The sequence below is a fragment of the Emys orbicularis genome, chromosome 7, assembly GCF_028017835.1.
Source record: "Emys orbicularis isolate rEmyOrb1 chromosome 7, rEmyOrb1.hap1, whole genome shotgun sequence".
Classification (NCBI taxonomy): Eukaryota; Metazoa; Chordata; order Testudines; family Emydidae; genus Emys; species Emys orbicularis.
This window is the reverse complement of record NC_088689.1, coordinates 41,137,034-41,147,997: the sequence shown is the minus strand read 5'-3', so window position 1 is coordinate 41,147,997 and position 10,964 is coordinate 41,137,034.

Sequence of the window (10,964 nt, the reverse complement as noted above, 5' to 3'; positions counted from 1 at the left end):
AGTATAAGTTCTGAGGGGGGCATGTGTGCTATTAAAAACAGAGGTAGGCAAATGCAACCTTAGAGGTTGAAATTGGCAGAGAGATGGCAATAAAGCTCTGGGAAAGGGGCTGAAAGCATCCTCACTTGTGACATTTTTCTGATACGAACTAGAGTGAGGCCACCACATTCATTTCACAATTCACTACTGAATAGTCATTAGATGGTGATGACTTTTGGCCACTGCCAACCAGGGATGGACTTCACTTAGAAGGAAACGGTCGTGTACCTCATTACCACTATCCTGCCCCAGTGAGCCCCCGCAGTTCTCCGGATAAACCTTTTGGTGCCAAGCATTGGAAATGTCTTTTTTAATTTAATATCTTATTGATCTCACTGTTTGGCAGTTTTATTTCCATTTCTATGAACTTTAATGACTATCCTAAAGCACAGTATACATGTGTTAATTAATTATTGGTCTTTTCATCCCTTTCTCATCTTGTGCTTTTTTCTAGCCTCTTAGCCTTTGCATGGTATCAGGCTGTCCATCTTTTTTCCAACTTCTTTCCTGCTGTGAAGTCCGTTCCTGTCACACTCAGTTCAGCTCTTCCAAAAGCAGTTGCATTTCCTGTCAATGACTGTAGGAATGCCAAATACCAAAATGCCAAAAAATCAGGGCATTACATTTAAAATTTTAATTGGCCATGTTTTTGACTGTGCCTGAATAGGCATTGCAGGACTCCAGAGAGGTATCTGAGGACATGGACGTACCTCAGGAAGACATTACTAAACTGCTGCAGCTGGGTGGAACTAGCAAACTGGGCCCTGTCTCAGGGTGACTCAGGGAAGGCATGGGAACCAGAGCTGGATGGGGATTTGCAGAACACTGAGGAATCTGAGGAAGTCTTTGCTGAATAAAGATTATGAGAACCCAGTTATATGGGAATTTGAAATTACTGAGGAATGATCTTGTGATGTATAGTACATATTTGAAGGTCCAAGAACTGGGAACTATGACAGTCTTTAATGAACTAGAACTGTGAGAGAGAGAGAGTACTTTTGAAACCCCCTTTGAGAAAGCAATTATTGAACAAGAATGTAGATAAAAGAGGCATTTGGGGAATCTAGAATGAAAAGGGACTTCATTATTGAACTGGAGTTCTAATGAAACTGCCATTTCATAATGACAGAGTTATCATTGGGAAGGATTTCTGAACAGCTCCTGAACCACAATGAATATTTTCCAGGGGGGTGGTTCTTCAAATACACCAGTGAAGTGTTCTCATAGACTCATAGACTCATAGACTTTAAGGTCAGAAGGGACCAATATGGTCATCTAGTCTGACCTCCCGCATGATGCAGGCCACAAAAGCTGACTCACCCACAACAGAATCTTCCAGCCTGCGACCCCTGCCCTATGCTGCGGAGGAAGGCGAAAAACCTCCAGGGCCTCTGCCAATCTACCCTGGAGGAAAATTCCTTCCCGACCCCAAATATGGCGATCAGCAGAACCCCGAGCATACAGGCAAGATTCTACAGCCGGACTCTCATTTTACCCGCGATGGCCCGTTAATGCCTATTTGACTAAAATCACATTATCCCATCAAACCATTCCCTCCATAAACTTATCAAGCCTAATCTTGAAGCCAGAGAGGTCCTTTGCCCCCACCGTTTCCCTCGGAAGGCTGTTCCAAAATTTTACCCCTCTGACGGTTAGAAACCTTCGTCTAATTTCAAGCCTAAACTTCCCCACGGCCAGTTTATATCCATTCGTTCTCGTATCCACATTACTACTAAGCTGAAATAATTCCTCTCCCTCCTTGGTATTAATCCCTTTGATATATTTAAAGAGAGCAATCATATCCCCCCTCAGCCTTCTTTTGGTTAGGCTAAACAAACCGAGCTCCTCGAGTCTCCTTTCATAGGAAAGGTTTTCCATTCCTCGGATCATCCTAGTGGCCCTTCTCTGTACCCGTTCCAGTTTGAGTTCATCCTTTTTAAACATAGGAGACCAGAACTGCACACAGTACTCCAAATGAGGTCTCACCAGCGCCTTGTATAACGGAAGCAGCACCTCCCTGTCCCTACTAGAAATACCTCGCCTAACGCATCCCAAGATCGCATTAGCTTTTTTCACAGCCACGTCACATTGCCGACTCATAGTCATCCTGCGATCAACCAGGACTCCGAGGTCCTTCTCCTCCTCCGTCACTTCCAACCTATGCGTCCCTAACTTATAACTAAAATTCTTGTTAGTCATCCCTAAATGCATCACCTTACACTTCCCACTATTGAATCTCATCCTATTATTGTTACTCCAATTTACAAGGTCATCCAAGTCTCCCTGCAAAATATCCCGATCCTTCTCCGAATTGGCAATACCTCCCAACTTTGTGTCATCCGCAAACTTTATCAGCCCACTCCTACATTCGGTTCCGAGGTCAGTAACGAATAGATTAAATAAAATCGGACCCAAAACCGAACCTTGAGGAACCCCACTGGTGACCTCCCTCCAACCCGACAGTTCCCCTTTCAGTACTACCCGCTGCAGTCTCCCCTTTAACCAGTTCTTTATCCACCTCTGGATTTTCATATCGATCCCCATCTTTTCTAATTTAACCAGTAATTCCTCGTGCGGCACAGTATCAAACGCTTTACTAAAATCTAGGTAAATTAGATCCACCGCATTTCCTTTATCTAGAAGGTCTGTTACTTTCTCAAAAAAGGAGATCAAGTTGGTTTGGCACGATCTTCCTTTCGTAAACCCATGTTGTAATTTGTCCCAATTGCCATTCACCTCAAGGTCCTTAACTACTTTTTCCTTCAAAATTTTTTCCAAGACCTTGCATACTACAGAAGTTAAACTAACAGGCCTGTAGTTACCCGGGTCACTTTTTATCCCCTTCTTGAAAATAGGAACCACATTAGCTATTTTCCAGTCCATCGGTACCTCCCCCGAGTTTACAGATTTATTAAAAATTATTGCCAAGGGGCTTGCAATTTCTCGCGCCAGCTCCTTCAATATTCTAGGATGAAGATCATCCGGTCCACCCGATTTAGTCCCATTTAGCTGGTCAAGTTTGGCTTCCACCTCTGATACTTTAATGTCAATTGCCCCTCCTTTATTCCCCTCTGTCCCGCTCCCTCTATTCCTAAGCCCTTCATTAGCCTTATTAAACACCGATGCAAAATATTCATTTAGATATTGTGCCATGCTTAGATTGTCCTTAATCTCCACTCCATCTGCAAGCTTCAGCGGCCCCACTTCCTCTTTCTTTGTTTTCTTCCTATTTATATGGCTATAAAACCTCTTACTATTGGATTTAATTCCCCTCGCGAGGTCCAACTCTACACGGCTTTTGGCCTTTCTCACCGCATCCCTACATGCTCTGACCTCAATAAGGTAGGTTTCTTTGCCGATCTCTCCTCTCTTCCATTCTTTGTACGCTTTCTGTTTTTTCTTAATCGCCCCTTTGAGACGCCCGCTCATCCAGCTGGGTCTAATTCCCCTGCCTACTGACCGTTTCCCCTTTCTCGGGATACAGGCCTCGGACAGCTCGTGCAACTTCAGCTTGAAATAATCCCAGGCCTCATCTGCCTTTAGCTCTCTAAGTATGTTAGCCCAATCCACTTCCCTAAGTAGTTGCCTTAATTTATTAAAGTTGGCCTTTTTGAAATCGTAAACCTTAGTCACAGTCATAGTTTTATTTCTGTTAACCCTTCCATTTAGTTTAAACCAAATTAGCTCATGGTCACTCGAGCCAAGGTTGTCCCCTACAACCATTTCCTCAACGAGGTCCTCACTACTCACCAGCACCAAATCTAAAATGGCATCCCCCCTCGTCGGTTCAGCTACTACTTGATGAAGGAATTCATCTGCTAGCACGTCTAGAAACATCTGAGCCCTATTATTGTTACTAGCATTTGTTCCCCAATCTATGTCTGGGAAGTTAAAGTCCCCCATGATCACACAGCTCTTATTAGTTTTTACTTCCTTAAAAACATTAAATAGTTCTCTGTCCGCATCCAGGCTAGATCCCGGCGGTCTATAGCACACCCCAAGCAGTATCTCAGGGGAGGCTCTAGTAGTTCTTTTACCCAGTGTAATTGTTGCCCAGACAGACTCCGTCTTATCCATTCCATCACTTATTATTTCTTTACATTTTAGCTCATTATTGACATACAATGCCACACCCCCACCTTTACCTTTTTTCCGGTCATTCCTAAACAGCACATACCCTTCCATACCTGTACTCCAGTCATGACTACCATTCCACCACGTTTCGGTTATTCCTACGATATCAGGTTTCATTTCTTGGACCAGGAGCTCCAATTCCTCCATTTTGTTACCTAGGCTTCTCGCATTGGTGTATAAACATCTTACCATATGCTGTCTATCCTTTCTCCCATTAGTTATTCTGTAAAACTTCTGTTTATATTCAACAGTATATCTACTGAGGAAAGCTTTAAAAAGTATCAGTAAAGGGCATCAACAATTTATTCTTCATACAGATTTACTATCTAGGTTATTTGAATTCTGATCCATAATTGTTATCTTTCCAGTGGTACATCTGGATGCCACCATAGAATCAGATTGTCATAGTTCTGTCTTATAGTAAACGGGGTAGACAAAACACTGGAATCACATTCCAGGCTGCTGTTCAACACTATTCTAGAACAGTGAAAAGATGTAGAATCAAGTCTCTTTAAGTCTCTCTTTAATAACAAATGGGATAAGTAGGTCATATGAGGTAGGATGTACTTGCTAGTATCTTAGACTAGGAACCAGGATTTAGCTGGCTCCATCATTAATTTGCTGTGTGTGTCATTTTGACTTTGGGCATGTCATTATTCTCAGTTTAACATATCTGTAAAAAATATTTGGTCTAACACTTTTTACCTCACAACAGGGATATTGTGAATATTAATCAAATAATGGGTTTAAAGTGCTCTGAGATTTCTAGAAAAAGGTATTATGGACCCAGTCCTGCCACTGACTCTGTGTGAGTGAAACTCTAGGGCTGTGCGTGCGTGCAAGTCTGTTCACATGGAGTCAACTACAGAACCAGGGCCTATGTACATGCAAAATATTATCATTATTTTAAAGCCCATTCTGTGCTTCTGTCAATTTTCTATGCAAAAAGAGGCAGGACACAGTGAGCAAAACATGACTGGTAAAAGACAGGTCCAAATACTTATTTGCAAAGGCTGCTTATTATATGCAGTGGTCCCTTGTGTCAGTATAACAATCCTTAGGACCGTGTTAAATAAATTAGTCAAAAAAGATAAAAACCCATATAGAAATGTACTTGAAAATTAGAATTCTGAGGTAACAATTTTCTCTCAAGTTAAATATTTTCACAGCCAGTTCTTTGTTTCTGATGGTATCCCAGGATTCATCCACATACTCTTATTGCCAATCTTTATGGATTTTACCCATCTGTTGTTGTACTGAATTCTGTGCATTTCTCTTTGAGCTAAGTCCTCTTCAAAAGATTACTTATTGTATTTCTTTGACCTTGCTTTCTTTTCTCGAGGAACAAGTGCTTTTCAGAGAATGATTCAATTTGCACCTTTCTATGCCAAAGGGGACAGTGGCACCACAGGGGGGTATTTATCCCAGGGACGAGTAGGTAGTAGCACTGGGTCTACATTTTGGGCCTAGGCAACCTGTGATCCTTTAATACTTCCATTATTATGATGTTAAGTATTGGTGTCTCTAAGTAAGAGCTGCTATTTTACTGATACTAACCAGAAGTTAGTCCACGCTAATGTTACAGATTATAATCCAGGAATGCAATATCAAGATATATCTAAATGCAGGAAAAAAGGAAGGAGACTTTAAATAATGTTGCAAGATAAATTCAATTATGTTAACCACTATCTTAGGTGTTTATAAATCAGATGTTTTCTTAGAGTAAAAATAATAAAAGTCTCATGCTTGTTGTGCATTCAAGTGGGAGGTGAATTACTTGTGTTCTAATTTATAGCATCAGGCAGCTGTGATAGCAAATTCCTATGTTATTTTTCAATATTTTCTCTTTGTTATATTGAAAACATTTAAAAAACAGTTGTTGAAATTTATTTTTTATATTAGAGTTAAAACCCAACTTCCAGATGTGGGTGCTGCAATAGATTGTCCAGAACTTGCAAAATCAGGCATTTAAATATCCAAGTACCAATCTAAGAGTGGGATATGGACATACTTTTTAGATGTCCACATTTGAAATTTGGACCCTGCAAAATCACTTATCTCTAGGGTATCTGTTGACACCATGATTTTATTTTTGTAAAGGAGCAGTTCCAGCCAGCATGAGGACTGGGCTAGGAGCACTGAGGAGCATCAATAGGCTCAGCGTGGGATTTCCAGCTGTTGTGGGCGGTGGATGTTCTGAGGTCATACAAAAACAATGTTTTTCAAGTCCTGTGCTTCTGTAACTGGGACCCCAAGGTAGAGTCTGAATGTGAAATCCTCACTTTTCATAGATTTTAAGGTGAGAAGGGCCCATTATGAATAGGACTAGTCTGGCATCCCACATAACACAGGCCATAGAACCTTCCCCTGTAATTTCTGCATCAAACCCATAATTTCAGTCTGAGCAACAGCATCTATTTTAGAAAGACAATCAGCCTTGATTTAAAGATATCAAATGATGGAGAATCCACCTTTCTTTCCCATCGAGAAAGAGAATTGAGTCCAGGAGCCCTAAAAGCAGTAGGGATTGCTCATATAGAGTAGGGCCCTGCAAAAGAATTCAGTGAAAAACTCTGAAGAAACTGAGATTAATCTCTCTCTGTAAATCAGTCTGTGATACTTTGTATGAAGCACATTATGTAAAAAATAAATTATATTGTTTAGAGAAGTTGCCTGGAAAAAAAAAAGCAGTTGTCAAATAGGCGAGAGGACAGAGAAAGCAGCAGCACCAGAGACCAAAGGTAAAGGGTAGAAAAAAACAAACATAAAGAGAACTGTAGCAGCCAGACCTAGAAAGACTGTAATAGTACTGGGACCTAGAGAGCCTGTGAAAGTAGTAGGATTCAGAGAGATGATGGCACAGAGACCGGAGGGATGTAAAAGCAAAACCTTATCTATGTCATTCACCACTGTATTTTTTACAGTTGTCTGTCTTGCACAACAGCCCTAAATAATATCTGGAATCTATAAAATCCAGTGATTTTTTGAAGATCACAGCAGCCTTAACACCTTTAACCATTTTCCTATAATTCACTTCAAAAGGGCTATACTTTGTCCAACTATCCCTCTGTCATTTACTTTTTACGCATGAGGTAAAAAAAAAATCAGAGGTTCTGGTTTAAAAAATGCCCATTCTGACTACTTCAAGTTGAGGGAAGCCTAGTTCTATGTTTCTGTATCATATGAAGCCCAGTACAGAATTTAATTGTTGAGGAAAGTCTGTTCCAGGTGGTACCAGTTCACGAAAGCCCAATCTGGTGTGTTCATGTGGTTAGGAAGTGGAAGTAAAGATGCTGAAAGTCTTAATACTCATTCATAGACTAATAGCTGTTTATGGCTGTGCCAAAGTGTACAAAAAAAGCTTACTGCACTCTGTGAACATAAAGTGACTTTAAAAGGGAAAAAAATTAGCATACAGTGAAAGGCATATTAAAACTGGGAGTAAGGATGGAGTGGGGAGAAATCAGAAAGGTAGTTGTCCAGCACCATGGCAGATTTCAAAACATAGCAATAAGCTGCCTGCAGCTGATGTTGTTGTGATCCAGCTCCTGGCATCTCGCATAAACAGACTGAGAGAAATTCCAGAGTTTTACAATAAATCATCCATGCAGAATGAACACTCTAATAAATTTTCATCAGGAAACCAATCATCTTGTGCTTTGGACTTCAAAAAATATATGATCCCAGCTGCTTTTGAGTCAAACGCTTTATTTTATTCAGAGCCATAAGAATATTGGTATGTGTGGGAACTACTTGTACATTAAAAAAAAATATTTTTGAACGCCCATCGCTTAATACAGCAATTCTGGGGCCACATCCAAAATCAAAATTAATGCTCTTATTTGCTTTCCAGAATATTCCTTTTACAGAATTAAAAAAGGAACTATCAGAGTTACTGTAATAACCAAAGACAGGAAGTCCCTTCTAAGAAAAATAATCAAAGTAAATGACCTTTCAAGGAATTTCTTACACATTTCATCATATTAACCCCACATACATCAAAATCTTCATTCATAGCAAGATTTAATTAATATATTTACATATATCTCCCCCCCCCCCCCCCATCAAAACCCTGATGTTGCTATCCATTCCAAATTTTGCAGGAACATTCCAATTTCCAGTTTCAATGGAACTGTTTTGCATTCTGCAGGGCTCACAAGATCACTGAAGAATAGCTGTAAGCCTCTGTAGCAGCATGTTGTCTAACAACAAAATGATGTTACATTTTGACTTCATTGCTCTGAGTTGTGATGTCATGTCATACCCTGATGCTGCTGCATTGCAACTCTGAGATGAAGTCACAATATTTTCACACAGCAAAGCAATACTCTGCAAAATGCATTGATGTTATGTTGCGATTTAATTTTTATTTGCAATGTCATGTTGCATGATAACTTCATGCTTTAAGCTACAATATTACTTGTCACAATGATGCTGTTATGATCTCATCATATTAAGCTATGATATTGTTAGACTATGTCATGATACTGTTGCCCTTTGACTTCATTGCCTCATCAGTCTATGACATTGTAACATCACATGGTTGTGCAATTGTATTGCATTCCCAATTCATCATATTGATCTCTGTTGTCATCTGGTTCTACCACCAGGTAATGACACAATATTGTGATTTCACTACACCTCTACCCCGATATAACGCTGTCCTTGGGCGCCAAAAAATCTTACCGTGTTATAGGTAAAACCGTGTTATATCGAACTTGCTTTGATCCGCCGGAGTGCGCAGCCCCCCCCCCCCCCCCGGAGCACTGCTTTATATCAGAATTTGTGTTATATCGGGTCGCGTTATATCGGGGTAGAGGTGTACTTTGATGGCACAATGCTAGTGTAATTTCATCACTCACACTACATCATTACATCCATTCATGTGATGTCCTCATGTCACAGTGATACTGTTGACTTCATTTGAGCGGTGATGCTGTTATATGGCTTTGTGATGTAGCTATGTCATGATTTCATCATTTTGAGCTTTGATGTGTCCAATGATGGTGCATTTCTACTACACTGTGACAACACATTCATCTGTGATGTTATGCATTGAACTTTTGTGCTTCAAGGTATGATTTCATGATATCAAGTGCAAGTGTGATAAGCTGGTTTGCATCTTTATAGCTCTGAGCTGCAACATCATCACTCCATGTGGTAATGGAGTGAAGTTATGTTGAGAATTCACAACTCTGAAATGTAATGTCCTTATGTCCTATTGTGGCATCATGCAGACGCACTGACATTTCATGTGCTTGAGTTGTGGTGTCCTCATATGTCATCATGACATGATGCTACTGTTTGTGATTTCAGCATTTGAAGGCCATCATTACATTTCATATGTATGTCATGACAAATCTGGCCTGCCAGACACAGGCCTGAATATGACCGTATCGTAGCTTTCCCCCTCCTTCCCTTGCAGTTGAAGCACAGTGTTATACCAATAAAAACTAGCAGGATCTTATTAAAAGGGACAAGATAAAGATGCCACATTTATTATTAATCTGTAACTATTAGCAAATACCTTAATGCTTATACACATACACTCACTCACACACTCACACACACACACACCAAAATGTTCTGCAGCTGCTGGATAGTTACCGGTCCTGATTGTAGTTTGAGTTCACAGCTTGGGATCGGAGCTCGTGGCAGCTAACTGGCCAGGAAAGCTGAGCACGAGGAGGAGCCGGGTCTCTGTTGGGCGCGCACCGATGCTCCTTGATGTTGATAGCAGAACGTTACCCAAAGTCTCTCATCTCACCCTTCCTTTTTTATAGGCTTTTAGTTTGGATCCAAAGTCTCTAGGTCTTGCTGTGCCATGCCGCCTCTGGGTTTGGTGCTTGATCACCCGTTAATTGCAGGTGTGACTGTCAGCCTGGGACCTGGCTTTGATCTTCCTTCTGTTGTTTTTTTCTTTTTAGGGTGGATGCTTCTTGCTTGAGTTAGGGCTGTTGTCTAGTTCTTCAGCCCTTGGTATTTGAACTTTATCTCATCAGGACGGGCTGGTGCTGGAGGTTGATTCTATTACCCATACATACCTCATTCACACATCTCAACTAGACTAATAAAATTACAGTATGGCTTGCAAAAATGGAGGCTGCAGCACAAGCCTTCTACAAAATGGAGTCAGCATTTTAAAATGGGTTTTGAATTACAATATTGCACAGAAGTTACAATGTTACAATGTAGGCAAAATGGCAAGTGTAATGAAATGGTGAACAGAAGTTACAATGGTACAGTGAATAACTAAAAACAATTTCATTCACATTGGTTCTACAACAGGTCCTATTGTGTAGCCTCCCCTGTGCTCTACCATTACCCTGACCAGGTTGAGCCTTTGCCCAGGCATACAGTCTGTCGCCCTGTGTTGTACCCCTCTCTTCTATACCCCTCCATGCTGGAGGGGCCCTTTCCCAACTGTTTAGCCCCCTTGCAGTACCTTTTATCCTGTGCCGTGCCCCCCTCCATGTGTTCCTAGAAATCCCCTAGGAAGCCCATTGGCCCAGCCAGACATTGCTTTTAAAATTAGTTTTTAAAGTTGTGCGGGTTTAATGAGAGACCTTTCTCTTTACATTTTGCACAGATAAAGGCCTCACAGCCCTCTTGCCTCCCCAAGGAATGCCTGCAGCTGCCTCTGCTTAGAAGTCAGCACCTGCTGCTTCTCTTTGCTGGTGCCAGCACCACATAGGAACATCCCAGAATGCACTGCAGGAACTGGCACAAGGAATAGGAGAAAGCTACTATGGCCTTTGAAAAGAGTATTGTTCCAATGCCTTTTCCCGAGA